The 16,780-nt window shown below is 38.3% G+C and overlaps 1 protein-coding gene across 12 annotated transcripts in view; it reads left to right on the top strand.

Moving 5' to 3' along the window:
- PCED1B (PC-esterase domain containing 1B) overlaps positions 1-16,780 on the top strand; it is a 149,438-nt gene that overhangs the window by 42,888 nt on the left and 89,770 nt on the right. Inside the window, exon 4 of one of the 12 annotated variants that reach the window (XR_008714777.1) lies at positions 2,188-3,817. The exons of the other annotated variants lie outside the window; for them this stretch is intronic. The gene's annotated coding sequence lies outside the window, so the exon portion shown is untranslated. Of the gene's footprint in view, positions 1-2,187; positions 3,818-16,780 lie in introns of those variants that run through there. 12 annotated transcript variants of the gene reach the window in all.

Here is a 16,780-nt window from a genome sequence, read left to right on the forward strand (position 1 = left end):
TAATTTTTTTTTTTTTTTGGCTATGCGAGGTCTTTGTTTCTGCTCAGGCTTTTCTCTAGTTGAAGCAGGCTACTCTCTAGTTGCAATGTGGGCTTCTCATTGCAGAGGCTTCTCTTTTTGCAGAGCTCAGGCTCTTGGACATGAGGGCTTCATTAGTTCTGGCTCCCAGGCTTCAGAGCGCAGACTCAGTAATTGTGGCACTTGGGCTTAGTTGCTCTGTGGCATGTGGGATGTTCCCAGATTAAGGATCAAACCTGAGTCTCCTGCATTTGCAGGTGAATTCTTTACCACTGAGCCACCTGGGAAGCCCAGTGATTTCAATTTTTTAATAACTGCAAAATATTGGAGTTTTGTTTTTTAAGAAAACTTCCTTTGTAATTTTTACTCAATGTACAAAAACAAAAATGCATACTTAACATGTTCTTATGCAGTGTCTAATACAACAATTTAGTCTAATTAAATGTCCAAAGAGAATATTTTAGGTAAGTTGGCTAGCCTCTGTCAGGAAGTTCTTGCTGACTGGGGGTGGTAGAGAAGTGGTTAAGAGCACCATTGACTTAGGCATCTGTCTTGACTCTGTCAAGACAAATTGTAAAAAGCTGCTTTCAACTTTTTTCTATCTTGATCTGTAAAATGGGTATGATTATAATTCAGTCTTCAGTGAAGTTATAATTAATTGAAACAATAAAATGGGTATATTTAGCATATAATAATCATTTTAAATGTGTCTCATTATTTTCTTTTTTTTGATTAGGCATTTTTCACTTGGCATAATAAGCACTCTATTGAAGGACTATGTATAATCTAGTGAACCACACTGGCCCTCTTTTTTTTTTTTTTTCAAGTATCACAGCAGATTTGCCATGGACTTAAGTATTTACACCACAGAAAATGTGCTTCATTTGTAACTGGAGCCAACATGATGTTTCCCTGAAGACGGGCAGAAAGCCAACCACATTTACTTGGTTCCAGAACTTAGTATTTCACTTTGTCAGGGTGTGACTTATATCATAATTGCTCAAGCCATATTTTGTTAAGTGTGAAAAACAAATGCTTTCCTTGTGTCCTCGGGAATAGAAAGTCATTAAACATCTTGTAACATCTTAATGTTTTAGTCAAGATACATGGTACAGAAAGTTAGACTGATGGTGTTTCTCTCTGTGCAACCTCTGCCCTCAGCATCTGTCACTATTCCTTAGAAAATGAACATTTTCCTCAAGGTTTCCCTGTAGGTTCTAGGTATGTCCCTCAGATCTGGAAAATGAGAATTTGGAGATAGTTACAATCCTTGGTGCTTGGATAAATGATTTACAAGTTTATCTTGTCCCTTTGTAAGAGCTTGGCTGTACAGAGCAAGTCTTGTCAAAAATCAATTCTATGATTACAGATTTACTAAGAGCTCTGAAATGTCCTGTCCATTTTTGAGAAGTCACAAAAGAATTAGTCACTGACCTGGAGATTATAACCCCGTAAATCAAAAGCAAATAACATACACCCATTTTATTTTCCTATTTTCTCATTAGTGGGAGACATTTTTGTTTCATGGGAAGCATAACACAGTATAGGAAGCAGAATAACACAGTATAGGAAGCAGAATATAGCAGATTGGGTCATTAGATTAGAATGAAGGATTTAATATTGCTGACTGAGAAATCTTACTTTCTAGAATAATTACAGTTACGTTGTAGCCTAGATTATTTGACCAAATAGTTTTCCACAAAACAAGGTGCTACCATGCACATTCGCATGCGAAGTTGCCCCAGTTGTGTCTGACTCTTTGCAACCCCACGGACTGTAACCTGCCAGGCTCCTCTGTCCATGGGATTCTCCAGGCAAGAATACTGGAGTGGGCAGCCATTCCCTCCTTCAGGGGATCTTCCCCACCCAGGGATCGAACCCACAGCTTTTAGGTCTCCTACATTGACAAGTGTGTTCTTCACCAGCTGAGCCAGCTGGGAAGCCCAAAGGGATCCATATTCCATTACAATTAGTGCTAAAAGAAATTTTCTTGTAGAAGAAAAAAGAAAATGTCTTTTATTAGGTTAAAAATGCTTTCCTGTTTCTGAACACTGCAGTTAAGGTATGACAGCATTATTTGAGTTCTAGCATGATTCCTTCTAAACAGTATGTGAGCACAGCCTCATATATATATATATATATTTTTTTTTTTTTTTTTTTTTTCTCCAGGCATAGTTGAATTTTATTCATGGAGAAGTCAAATAAAGATGCTTACTTTTTGGACATCAATTATCTATGGAGAATAGAGATTGGGAAAACCTTGCCATTTTTGTTGTCGTTCCGTTGCTCAGTCATGTCCGATTCTTTGCAACCCCATGGACTGCAGCACCCCAGGTTTCCCTGAGTTTCACTATCTTCCGGAATTTGCTCAAACTCATGTCCGTTGCCCTTTAAAGAGCTTAATCTATGAGCTTTAATCTATGGTTAAGATATTGATTCTACTTTCATTAGAATCAATAAAATAGTGCACCCAAATTCTATAAATTCACTAAGATATCCAAAAATTAATGTCAGTTATTTTCCCCTCCCTTAATATAATTTCTAGGCACATATAAGAAAACAAGAACAAACTTGAATATAGGTGGTCAAAAGCCATAGATTCAAAGAATCATAGGTGTTAAACAACATTTTTCTTCCTGTTTTGTTTCTTTTATATTTTAGCTTATAAAATAAGGATTATCATGATAATGCTTATCTGTAATTTTGAATTCTCTTTTTTATTAACATTTGCCTTGTAACATGACTCTTCTTGTGCTATTTAATTTCTTCTGAAAATATTTTAATGCTTGCAATATAATTGTACTTTATGAATACATTATTATTAATTTAACCATTTTCCTACTGTTAGACATTTTGGTGTTACCGTTTTGGGCTACTGTTAACGAGTGCAATGAATATCTTTATACATACAGTTTTAACAGTTGCATCTGTGTGTGCTCAGTCATGTCTAACTCTTTGCAACCTTATGACTGTAGCCTGCCAGGCTTCTCATCCATGGAATTCTCCAGGCATAAATACTGTAGTACCGGGTTGCCATTTCCTCCTCCAGGGTATCTTCCTAACCCAGGAATTGAACTTGTATCTCCTATGTCTCCTGCATTGCAGGCAGATTCTTTACCACTGAGCCACTGGGGAAGTCCTATTTATACTGTACTGTGAGTATTTTTTAAATAAGGAATGTATGTTGGATTTTGCCAAATGTTTTCTCTGTATCTGCTGAGATCAGATCCTTTTCCTTTTAGTCTATTAATACAGTAAATTATATTGATTGGTTTCTAATATTAAAACAACTGTTCATTCCTGAGATAAACCCCACTTGTCAAGATGTATTATGCTATTTATGTAACGTTGAATTCAATTTGCCAAACTTTTGTTAAGAGTGTTGACATTAAGTTTCATGAAGGATGCTACTGCTAAGTCACTTCAGTCATGTCCGACTCTGTGCGACCCCATAGACGGCAGCCCACCAGGCTCCCCCGTCCCTGGGATTCTCCAGGCAAGAACACTGGAGTGGGTTGCCATTTTCTTCTCCAATGCATGAAAGTGAAAAGTGAAAGTGAAGTTGCTCAGTCGTGTCCGACTGTTAGCGACCCCATGGACTGCGGCCTACCAGGCTCCTCCGTCCATGGGATTTTCCAGGCAAGAGTGCTGGAGTGGGGTGCAATGCTCTTGAAGAATTTTTTGTAGAATTTGTGTTAATTTTATTTCTTCCTTAAATACTTGTTAAGATTCACCAGAAAAGTCATATGAACATGGAGTTTTCTTTGTGAGAAAGTTTTAATTTTAAATTCAGTTACTTTAATAGATGTAGGATAACTTAGGTTATTATTTCTTGCAGAATTGGCTTTCATAGTTTGTGTCTTTTGAAGAATTCATACATTCCATCTATGTTATCAAGTTTATTGGCATTAAGTTTTTCATAATATTCCCTTATTATCCTTGTCACTATCCACTGATTCCATAGTGTTATTACCTGTCTCGGCTCTAATGTTAGTCACTTATTTATTCTCTCATTTTTTTCTCTCTCGATTGGAGTAGGTAGAGTGTTTATCGATTTTAATGATTTTCTCAAAGAACTGGGTTTTTTGTTTCATTCATATTCTCTCTTATTTTTGTTTTCCAGTTCACTGATTTTCACTCTCATCTTTACTGTTTCATTTCTTCTGCTCCCTTTTGGTTTTCTTTGCTGTTTATCTTCTAATATTCAAAGTGGAAGCTGAAGTCAGTGGTTTCGGAAATTTCTTTTTGAATACAGGCATTTTATTTCTAGAAACTATCCTTTAATAACTGTGTCAACTCAATCCCACTACATCCCACAAATTTTGATATGTTTTGATTGCATTTGCATTTAGTGCAAAATGCTTTCTAATTTCCCTTGACTTATTTTGTTACCCAGGGGTTATTTAGAGATGTGTTATTTCATTTCCAAACATTTGGGTACTTTCTAATTATCTTTCTGTTATTGATTTCTAATTTAATTTCACTGTAGTAACAGAATTTACTTTGCTTGACTTAAACGCTATGTATGAAGACTGATCCAAATGATGAGGTATAATTTAGTGATTTCAAAAATGGTTTTCTCAGTTGTAGAAAACTTCCGTCAAATAAAATTTTATCAGAACTTCAATACAGATATAAAGATGAAATAGCTCCTCTTTTATTTGGACTTCAATTGTTCAGCCTCATTCTGGGCCTCACTCTCCTTCCCCCAGGGGCACCAGCTTTGGTACCTCAGCTGCAGGCTTCAGACACCATGGAGAATATTGAAAACCAAAGACCTGCCTAAATACTCTACTAACCAAGAAGGAAAATAGATGATTCCATTCAAAATATTTACTGAAATGATACTGTAAATAGATTTCAACTCGCATCAACAATTTGTTGTTGTTCAGTCGCTAAGCCATGTCTGACTCTTTGCGACCCCATAGACTACAGCACGCCAGGCTTCCCTGTTCTTCACTATCTCCCGGAGTTTGCTCAAACTCGCATCCATTGAGTCAGTGATACCATCCAACCATCCTATCCTCTGTCACCCACTTTTCCTCCTAACCTCAGCCTTGCCCAGCATCAGGGTCTTTTCCAGTGAGTCAGCTCTTCGCATCAGGTGGCCAAAGTATTGGAGAGTCAACAATAGGAACTGGTAACCAGCCTAGTGAACTATCTGAAAAAATTGTCTGAAATTTCTGTCTGTCTCATGAATAACTCAAAAGGGCCATTTTAATCACTGATGTCTGCCAAGGGCACAGGTGTAGAAACTGGAAGAGTACATGCCACCCATTTGATATTCTTGGATCTGAGATATTGACAAATCTAGTGCCTAAATCTGGTTTCCCATGACATGTTTGACAAAGTAGGAAAACTATACAATGGCAATCATCAGACTTTTCCAAATTGAAATCAACAGAGAATCCTTAGGTAGCCTTGCAGGATAAAGATTTGTGTAAGTGACATGCGACAGTGAGGAAGCACAAGCTATCCTCCTCGAACTTCTTTCACAACACGTCAGAAGTCCCAGTGACCTGTCAGGGGGACTCTGAACCAGGGACCTGCTACCCACTTCTCCAGTGCTCCACCGACACGATAACTTAGCTGCTCTCTCTTTTTCTTTCACTGCTCCAGCCTTCACAAACTCTATTCTCTTTACCTCAAGGCTTCTGCCTTCTGCCTTCTTTCTGTATATCTCCTGGTTCCATTCCTTTCTTTACATCTCAAGTTCGAACCCCCCACAGAGAGTGACAGGCCAACTGTCATTCCAGAATGGAGTGTTCTCTTGGGCAGAAATCTCAAGGCAGGTTACTTACATGTCATTGGGCAACCTATAGATAACTGTCCTTAGATCAGGTACCCACCCCTAGTCTAACTGTGCATGACTAAGGTGGACGAATCACAAGGTACAAAGGATGGAGAAGGAGCCATGTGTCTGGCAAGAGCTCTGAAGGATTCCAGCAGGAGGCACTGTACCTGGCAGGCATGAGACGTAGCCTGTCCATCACAACAACCCTGTCCCACAGCGTGGTGAACACCAACTGGACTTGCTTGGTGCCACATAAAGAACAAACATCCTTATGATGGGCTAAAGCTGTGGTTTTCCAACATGCTTAGCAGGCAGTCCTAAGCTTTGCCCAAAGGAAAAGCTTAGTAGGTAGGCTCTCTATGCCCTTTTTCAACCGTAGCGATTTCATATAGTTTATTTTTACATGTTGGAATTTCAAGTAAAGTTTTACTTGAAATGAACCTTCCTTTGTTAACAAATATTGAATTGAGAGCCACTGAGCTATAGGAACAGAAAAACTTTTGTTTGGATAATTTTTTTTTAATAGTGACACTTTAATTTTTAAAGAATAAATGTTACTAAGATATACAATGAAATATAAAATATGAACGAAGTATTTTACCCAGTTTTCTATAAAAGGCTTCTGAGAAGGGTAACAGGAAAATAGAACAAGATTATTTAACATTACTTTCTTCATCCCAATTTTTTTGTCTTAGATATTATCATGAGAAAGTATTTAATTATGATTTTAAATATTTATTTCATCAGTAGGATAAAAATTTTTATACCAACAAGTAGATTACAAATTCAAAAGGTTAAAAGCAGCGTATTATTAAAGCTGTCTTGGTTGATTTGGTTTACAGATACAGAAAAGTCTATATTAAGTGCTAGTTGCATTAACAGTTAACTACCTGTGATCAATGGGGATGTGTTGGAGGACAGAGGAAACGATAAGTGTCCATTGAACTGAGAAGGCATCTTGAGATGGAAAAATGAGGCAGGCAACTCTATATAATCAATGGACCGGTTTTTTATAGGGTAACTTACTCATAAGTTGGGATCAGGATCCAACAGACAAAGATCTGGATGCATTTGCAAATGCACTCCAAACAGTCAAGAAGCCATTAGGACAATTTTCTAGTTAACCCAGGGTGTGGGGGTAGGCACTTGGAAATAGGATGTGCATTCATAAGTCAACATTCATGAATGCGTCACTAGTCTTGTGAGCACTGGGAATAGGTCAGCGAAGATTTTCATCATTGTTTGGGGACTAACAGAGAATAGAAGCCATCCGGTCCTAATGATTATTAAACATTATCTTTTAACTACAAAGCTCTTGACTTTGGAGAAGTGATTTACTACACAGTACAGTCCTGGATCAAGTCAGTGGAAGGAAGGAGAAACTGTAAAGGCCCAAGATGGCATCAGTTATGCTAACAGCCATACGGGAGGCATCACAGCTATCACACACATTCCTTATGTGTTAAATCAAGGCATACATTTTACTTTATCATAACAGTTGTGTTTGTTATGCTCAGTCTTAATGAAGACTACCCAACCCTACCCAACTATGTCAGAAACTGTGCTGAGGGGAGGGGACTCAGCCCTCCAGTTACTAGAATTAAACCCCAACCATGACCTGAGGCTGGAAAGTAACATCCTCTTGAAGTTGAATAATAACATCAGTACCAAAGAAGATCCCCACCCAGCTGACGCACAATCCATATCTGTAGCATAGAATGGTCATCTGGCAAGAAAACTTTTTTTTAAACTGAAGGCAGCTTGATGGTATTTATAAACATGAATTACAATTATAACTGAGGAACCATAGCCTTATTCTATGACTTGGGACATGCCAATATCTGTTACTTACTTAAAAGAGAACTGATTCATCCAATAAGATGTCAAGCCACTGTTACTTGTTAAAATGACAACATTATCTAAAACTTTCTCCTAAGCATTCCACACCATAGACTGAGCAAATACACAGATTCTTCTCTTCAGAATGCTCTTCTAATGCCCTGTTAAACTGATGCAGGACCACAGCCTTCCTTTTCTTCCTCTGAACATCTTAGTGTGTCTCTGGTTTAAGCAGAAAACTGTTCAACTAGTTTTATTTCCTAGAAACTTAACTGTTAGAGTGAATGTTTTAAAATACCCAGATGGGCACTCGGTTGTGTGTGTCATCTGTCCCAACCAGGATTACACCAGAGAATTCTCACTGCAGAAACCACTAACAGCAAAAGGGAAGGACAGTTGGAGGGAGCCACTTGGGCATGGGTTATTTTCTTCTCCATGGCTCATTTCCAGTTTTATTCAACTTCCTGATTGTGCTGACCTTCTTGTCATGTTTTACTTCATATGTACATGAAAAATGAGGAAGTTAGGATGAAAGTAAGTGTCCTGGGCGATAATGAACTTTACATGGAAAGTCATTGGCATCAAGGACAACTAACAACAGTGGAAACATTGAGATTTTTTTCCAGTGTGTTTTCTTTTTTAATAAAACAATAACTGGCTGCCAGTCTTCACATTAGTAAATAATTAATCACCCCTTTCTTTTTTATGAACTCTTATTTGCATATGAGCTTCTAAACAATCAGTTGAGATGGAGCCTTGATTTATTGAAGTGGATATGCATAAACATTGTTATGGGAAAAAATAACCATGCCATAAACATATTGCACGAATTAATTTTTATTCCTATGTGTGCTTAAGCCTGCAGTCTGGAGTTTGAACCTAGTTTATCCAAACTAAAAATAAGGCCCTAATATAACTGTGGTAAGACTTTTCCCTCTGACATAAATACCCCTATAAAAATGTCCTAGTGTAAAGGAAGAATTAAATGACTTACAGTTGGATTTATAGTTCAAAGCTTGAAGCCATCCTTATACAGGAAAACAGCATTCACACACAGCACGATCTATGTGAGGCTGTTAGTCTAAAGGGCAACCTTCAACTGACAGTGAAGTCAGTTCAGTCATTGTACTGTGTTGCAAGTCAATTTCCAGATGGTCTTAACTACACTCTTCACCATACCCAACTATGTCAGAATCTGTGCTGTCAGTTAGAAGGGAGCCTGGCGGGGACTCAGTCCTCTTGTTACTGGGAAAAAAAACCCAAACCATGACCTAAGGGTGGCAAATAATAGCCTCTTGAAGTTGAATAACAGCATAGTACCAAAGGAGAACCATACCCAGCTGGCACACAATCAACATCTGTGGAATATAAGTTAGAAGTTCTTTTGTTGAAGATTATTGACTGAGCAACTGAACAGCAACAAATCATTGGAAATAGAGTACGTTCAGGGGGAGAAAATGAAAGAAATAGTAATGACAATATGGTAATCCCATAACACTGGTGAGTATATACTATTCTACTTTTATATGTGTTTAAAACTTTTCATATTTAAAGCTTAAGAAGACAGTTTAAAATTAATTTCCATATCTTTCTTATAAAGGAGACTTTAGAGGATATGTTTCTTTATGTGTAGTTTCGTAAAATAGTACAAAGTTAATTTAAATCACTAAGACACCAAAATCATTTTCTGACTATTTTCTCCTATTTATACGTCTACACATGTATGGAATTCATTCTTGATTAGTTAAACTGAGTAAGACAACATGACATCAGCAAACACACTTTCCACGTACCTCAAGGGCCATGATTTCTCAAGTAGGGATTGTACTAAGAGAAGAAGGTATCTGCTCCAAGAGAGGGTGCAAGAGCCCATCTGCTTATTACCAGGTTTTGTGGTTCAGCAGCTAAGTCATATCCAACTCTTTGCGACCCCATAGATTGCAGCACACCAGGCTTCCTTCTTCTTCACTATCTCCTAGAGTTTGCTCAGATTCTTGTCCACAGTGATGCCATCTAACCATCTCATCCTCTGCCACCCTCTTAGCCAGTAGCAAACAGTAAATTCTCCTGGAAGCACTGGGCTTTTTCAGGCAGATAATTTAAGGAGCGCAGGCTTGAGCTGTTAGAAACTGTGCTAGTGTTTGCTTCAGTCTCTTGGTGCTGGGAGGGGCAGGGCCGGAGTGGACAAAATCACTCATGCCGAGAATCTGTGGGTTTTACAGGCCAATGTTGCAGTCCCGTTGAGAAGAGGCATCAGAGGAGCTTGACCACAGGTTGGTCAAGCAGACAGTCCTTGTCATGGCTCAGAGTTTCCACTAATAAAATCCTGTTGCACATGAAGTACACCACTGTTCCTTGAAGACCAGTATCACAATTCTAGCATAGGTCACCTCCCAGCAGGCATCTTAGTTATCATGGGAAGGAAAAGAAAGGAAACCCATGTGGTAACTTTCAAGATATAATTTCCAGCAGATTCCCTGACTGTTTCACGATGTGAATGGTCAATCCAGAAGTGAGAATATCTTCAGGTGCTCAAGGATGTGTTCCAGAATATGATGGGCATGTTGTGCCCATCACATGGGAAAATATGTTGCGGGAAAATACAGAGGAGATTTAGAAAATAAAAAGGAGATTTAGGACAGGAGAGACTGCAGATTTACTTTGTAGATGGAGCTGTTTATATGTTTGTTTTCCTTATCAACATAGAATGCTGTCCTTCTTTTCTTTTTTGCTACCTTCCTTTTTTCTTTTTTTTTTTCCAATTCAGGTAATTGTAGAGACGACCTCTCTTTCTAACACTTAAACCAAACAGAAAATAACACGTATGTCTGGTTAGAAAATGCAAAATTAAAACAGGACAAAAACTACACAAAATGAAAATCTCCTCTTCTAAATTGACTCCTTCCCATCTAATCTTTTGCTTTCCTGGTGGCTCAGACAGTAAAGAGTCTGCCTGCAATCCAGGAGATTCAGGTTTGATCCGTGAGTCAGGAAGATCCCTTGGAGAAGGGAATGGCAACCCACTCCACTATTCTTGCCTGGAAAATCCCATGGACAGAGGAGCCTGGTGGGCTACAGTCCATAGCATTGCAAAGAGTCAGACATGACTGAGCCAGGTCACTTTCTTCTTTCACCCAATCTTTGACCCCAAGGGAAACTGCTATTGAATAATATCTTGTAATTCACCCATGACACAAAAGCATATACATATACACATGTACAAGTGTTCACGTGTATTTTTATGTTTTTCTTTTTTAACCTATTGAATAGGGATCATACTATTCACATCTCTTTACTTCTTTTTTAACTTATTGCCAAATATTGAAAATCATTCCACATACATATTTACATCTTTTAGGCACCAGTATTTGCAAGCCACTCCAGTATTCTTGCCTGGAAGATTCCACAGACAGAGGACCCTGGTGGGCTACAGTCCATGGGGTTGCAAAGAGTCGAACATGACTGAGTGAACATGCATGCACATTTGCATCTATGGATTGATTGATTGATGGATTTGAAGACTTGGGAGATCTTAGTTCCCTGACCAGGGATTGAACCCAGGCCCTTGGCAGTGAAAACACAGACTCCTAACCCCTGGACCACCAGGGAATTCCATGGATTTATCTATTTTTTATTTTACCAACTCTCTACGGATACGAATTGGTTGTTTAGGGGGTTTTGCCGTTACAAAGTGAAAGTGAAAGTGTTAGTCACTCAGTTGTGTCTAAGTCATTGCGACCCCATGGACTGTAGCCCACCAGGCTCCTCTGTCCATAGGTTTCTCCAGGCAAGAATACTGGAGTGGGATGCCATTCACTTCTCCATGGGATCTTCCCAACCCAGGGATCGAGCCCAGGTCTCCTGCATTGCAGGCAGATTCTTTACCATCTGAGCCACCAGGGAAGCCAAAGTAATGCTGTAATTAATGAAGTGTGAGATCCGTAGATCTAGATGAACTTCCATCAGTATAGTCATATAGTAAGATACATGCAATGGGATTGTTCCTTTAAAAGATATATGCAATTTAGAGATAATGACAAATTGCCCACCAGAAGGGCATTCAAATTTACACTTTCATCCATAGGATTCAAGACTTTTTTTCCCCTCATACCTTCACCAAGAGTGAGTACTGTCCAACTCTTTTTTTCCAAGTCAATGGGTACCTCATTGTTTTGCTATTCATTTCCTTTATTACAAGCATCTTTCATATATCTATTGGCCATTTGTGTTTTTGTACTGTAAGATTCATGATCATGTCTTCTGTCCGTTTTTCTACTGGTGTGCTCACCTTTTAATTTTTCTGAATGAGTTCTTTATAAATCTAGAAAATTAGGCTGTCCATCTGCCAAAACTTTTAATGGTAAAAATAAATCATCTTCCTTCCTCTTAGCAGATGGAATTATTAAGCTCTCTTTAAAAAAAAAAAAAAAAAAGAATTTCAGCCTAATGCCACTTAAAAATGAGATATGGGAGATGACAAAACCAAACTATCACTTACTTTAAAGGATAAGTAAGCAGTGAGAAGGCAGTATGATGTCCCCAAGGCAAATTTGATCCATCAGAGTTGGGAAAGCAACCAAACATTCATGCCTTTATAATCTGCATAAAACGTGCACACCAGAACTTCAAAGAGTATTTTTCATGTAGCTCTCCAATATCTTTCAGAAACCTGAATGTTCCAAATTTTAAGTAATGTTTCTGGCAAATTTTAAGTTCTATTTTGAGCATCTTGGTATCTTTGTAAAATCATCTTAAGCAGTTCCTTAAGTTAAAGTAGTATCAACTTGCACTGGAAGATAAGGCCTAGTAGAGCAAGACGGGCAGGTTGAAGGACGGTTGTCACGATTAGGGTCGGTAAGCTTAGGTTCTGGACCTGTCTGTCACTTTCTTGCCATGGGACCTTGGGAAACTCCTTCGGGCTCTCTGTGTCAGTTTTCTCATCTCCAAAATGAAAATAATAACTTTCTACATAGCAAATAGATCGTTTTGTAAATTAAAAGAACTCATGGAACCCTACTCAGTATTCAGTGGTGACCTAAGTGGGAAGGAAATCCAAAACAGAGGGGATATATGTATATGTATAGCTGATTCCCTTTGCTGTACAGTAGAAACTAACACAGCATTATAAAGCAACTATACTCCAGTAAAAATCAATTTTAAAAAAGAACTCATGGTAAAGCATTTTGTAATCCATATAACACTCTGAATTACTTTAACTTGGAAGATAACAGATCTGTGGATTATGTTTTACAATGTCTCATTGGCTTCCTGATTATTCTCTGACTTGTGAAAAATTGTGGTACTGATTACAAAACTTAGTACCAATTTTTTTTTCATGAAATAGGTATCAACATTGCTTTAATTCCATTTTATTTTCTTCATATTTAAACAATGGCATATTTTGATCAAATGTGCACATTTTCACTTATGTTATTATATTCAATATATGTCTTCAAATACAGGAATGATCAGAATTAGAATCATCAACAAATTCCAAACAGTCCTTTTCAAAAATGTTTGATCTGTTATGGGAAATAAAATAGTGCTATTAGATAAATTTCTATATAAAAATTATTTCTAAGATGCTCCTATTCTAATTCCTAAACATTTAGGGAAAGCTTTTCTGTCTTTCAAAAAAAGGAATCTTTTTAATGTTTAAAATTACAAGGATTATATAGACCCAAAATCTACATTGTACCCAGAGATGTTTATACTGAAGCCAAGAGATTTGAGGCACTTCAGAGATTTGAAACTTTATTCAGAAACCCTCAAATCTTGTCACTGAAGAGGGCCCTGTAATTTAAGTGCAAATGGCCTATTTTGTTGAAATTGCCCATTCTGATGATACGAGACGCAGCTCTCATTCTGGAGGTTCATGTAGCATAAAAGTCCAGGCTACCGTTCTTTTCTCAAAAAGATAATGATTTGGGTTAAGTGTGCCAGACATGGCAGACGGGACATATCATTAAGCATGTAAGGACTCCTCTAAAATATGTCTGTTCCTTCCTCTCGTTTACACGCACACACACACGCATACACACACATACATGCACTTGTGCGCACATGCACCCACAGCCGTAGGTGTACCCACACACTCAGATGTTTCTATTTAGTGCCTATCTCCTTTATAGAACCTCAAGCATGAGGAGAGAAAGAGGTTATTTTTCATTGCTTGCTGGTCTTTTTTTTTGCAGATCTTGTCTTCATTCTTAGCCTTTATATGACTTTGTCGCATCTTATGGTGGCGCCAGTGCAGTTTTATCTTCCAGAATGAGTATATATTGGGACATTCCTAGATGAGTAGTCTGATTTTGATCTTGCCTTGTGCATGATCACCTTTGACTTCCCACCTTTCAGTAGCCTGGCTCCCACTTTTAGACTGTTGATTATTTTCTCAGATGTTTCTGTGTTGCTGGATTCCAAGTCAGCTCTAGTCACTATCAGTAATTGACATTAACAAGAGTATGCATGGTGGTTCGTTCTGCACTGTGTTTTGAATGGATTCACTCCAGATTCCACCATTATCTTAACTGCAATTATTGCTACTGAGAAAATCATTAGACCATCTAAGAGTCTTTTATACTATTCTTGCCTTGAAGGTAGATTCAGAAACTATGCCTCCTTTTCAAATGCAAAGGAGCCTCTTGCTAAACCTTCTGTATTCATATTTTAACCTATTACCTGGCTACCATCTTGAATGAACAGATGTTGTAACATGTGCCTTTGGGATAATGTTTCTCAACTGTTCCTGGCTCTTTCTTACATCTGGCTCCTTTTTCCTCCCTCCTAGTTTTCTTTCTTTTAAAAAGCATTTATCACTGCTAACATTACAGTATGTGTTTATTTGTCTATTACCTACCTCCCTGAATAGAATGTAAGTTTCCTTGCCCCCTTTTATACTCTTCTGATAACTAGTATTTAGAACAGAGTCAGGCACATGAAGTTAACTAGATATTTGCTGAATGGATGAATGAATGATTTGTGTAATTTTGTTCGAGTTTCTTCTCCATTTGAGACAACACAGAAATCTGTGTGCTACTCTGGTTATGGGGTCAGGGAAGGGCTTTCTAAGGAAAGCTAAGTAAGCCAGGAAAGTAAGTCCAGAAAAGAGAAACTCAGCAGAAGAAACTGCGGATGCAAAGACAGGAGTGTATTTGGCATGTTCAAGAAGTGCTAAGGAGGAGGGTGTACCTGAAGTACGGTAAACAAGGAAGAGAGAGTTGGAAATTAGGTCGGGGGTAGCCAGTGGCCAGACTGCATTTGTGAAGAGTGCGGGAGAGGTGCTTGGTGTGAGAGGGAAGGTGTGTGTGGTGTGCATGTGTGGAGAAGTCTTGTGTTTGTGTGATGTGTGTGTATGTGTTGTGTATGTATGCATGTGGTGTGGTGTGTGTATGGTGTGTCATATATGCAGTTGTGTTTGGTGTGATGGGAATGTACATAGGGGGACCTGTGTGTGCATGGTGGTACATACGTGTATTAAAATTACTACTCTTATTGCAACAAAACCTAGTCCAAATTCATCCAGCCCGGATGTTTGAAAACCTCAGCCTGAAAAGGAAAGAAACATTCTTTTTCTGATTGTTTCCTTCTGACAAGCTCCCAGGATTAAAAGACCACCTTGCTATGTTACTGCATGTTGTCTCTGTTGTCTTAGTTGCTAGGTCGTGTCTGACTCTTGCGACCCCGTGGACTGTAGTCCACCAGGCTCCTCTGTCCATGAGATGTCCCAGGCAAGAATACTGAAGTGGGTTGCCATTTCCTTCTCCAGGCAATCTTTCCAACCCAGGGATTGAACCCGCATCTCTTATGTCTCCTGCATTGGCAGACGGGTTCTTTATCACTAGTCACCTGGGAAGCCCATTTTAATAAGGAATTTTACTTATTGAACAATCCAAGTTTTCAATAGTTCATTGATGTTTTCTGAAAAAGAACACTTTTGCTTCTGCTACATCATCATAATCATTGAAATTTAATGCTTGACAACATTTTCAACACATAATGCAGCAAAGCACAGATTCCAAAACAAATCAGTAATACATTTTAAATAAGTAGAGAGTTTTAAAATCTATTTGCTTTTAATTCTGGTTAACATGTGGGTTTGAAAGCTGAAGGATTCTTGACCTTATGTAGTCTCTTATGCCCCTGGCATCTTGGGCTGCCAAGAAATTTGTACTATAGTGTCAGGAACAACAAAATATGTTGTCACTTTCAACTCTGTTTTATGCATTATCTGTCCCCAAAACCTCTTTCCTCATTTAGTCGGTGAAATGCAATGATATCTAGTCTCCATCTAGGCCCACATAGAAAACACAACCAAGATTGAAACACTGAGAATGTTTCACAATCGAGACTTCAGTTATGTCAGGAGACAGTGGAAAATGCTTCACATATTTGACAGATGATATAACAGATTTTTTCCCCTTGTCATAATTGTGGCAGTTGTATGCAAAAAGAAAAATCTGTCCAAAATACCCTGGATAAACAGGAAAAGGGAGCGAAGGCAGTAAGTCCCCCTTCTCCTATAATGTTGTTGACTGGTGTGTCCTAATTGAGCCAAAATTTTCCATATGTTTACTTGCTAAGTGTCATTACCCAGAACAAAACACAACTTTCTTAAGTGAGACTGGGGTGTTTCCTAAAGTGACCTTGATCTAAGGGTGGTTTCGAAGACATTCTCAGTACTTTCAGATGACAGACTCCACATCTCTAAGGGGTTTCATATTTAAGATACTGGATTGAAATTCGCTGGAGGTACTTGAAAGGATGGAATTTCACTGTAAAGTGATTGATCACTTGAGCTCTGCAATCGGAAGACTGTTTTCAGTTCCTGTTTGCTCTTTACCAGTTATGGAGCCTTGGAAAGGTTGTTACTATCCTCCTCACAAAGTTTCTCACAAATACAACATGAGGCTGATGGTAGAGTGGGGATGAAATGAGTCACTGTATGAAAATGTCTGGCACAAATTCAGACTTAAGCGTTAGCTATTAAGATTCCACTTTTGTGTCAAGTATGAAAAGTATATAGAACACCTAACAATTAAAAATCCATGCGGTTGTCACATGCATTATCTGATGGGTTCCACACAACAGCCCACTGTAATAGAGCAGATATTGTCCGGTTTGGCAAAA

Source organism: Bubalus kerabau, chromosome 1 (genome assembly GCF_029407905.1).
Source record: "Bubalus kerabau isolate K-KA32 ecotype Philippines breed swamp buffalo chromosome 1, PCC_UOA_SB_1v2, whole genome shotgun sequence".
Lineage (NCBI taxonomy): Eukaryota > Metazoa > Chordata > Mammalia > Artiodactyla > Bovidae > Bubalus > Bubalus kerabau.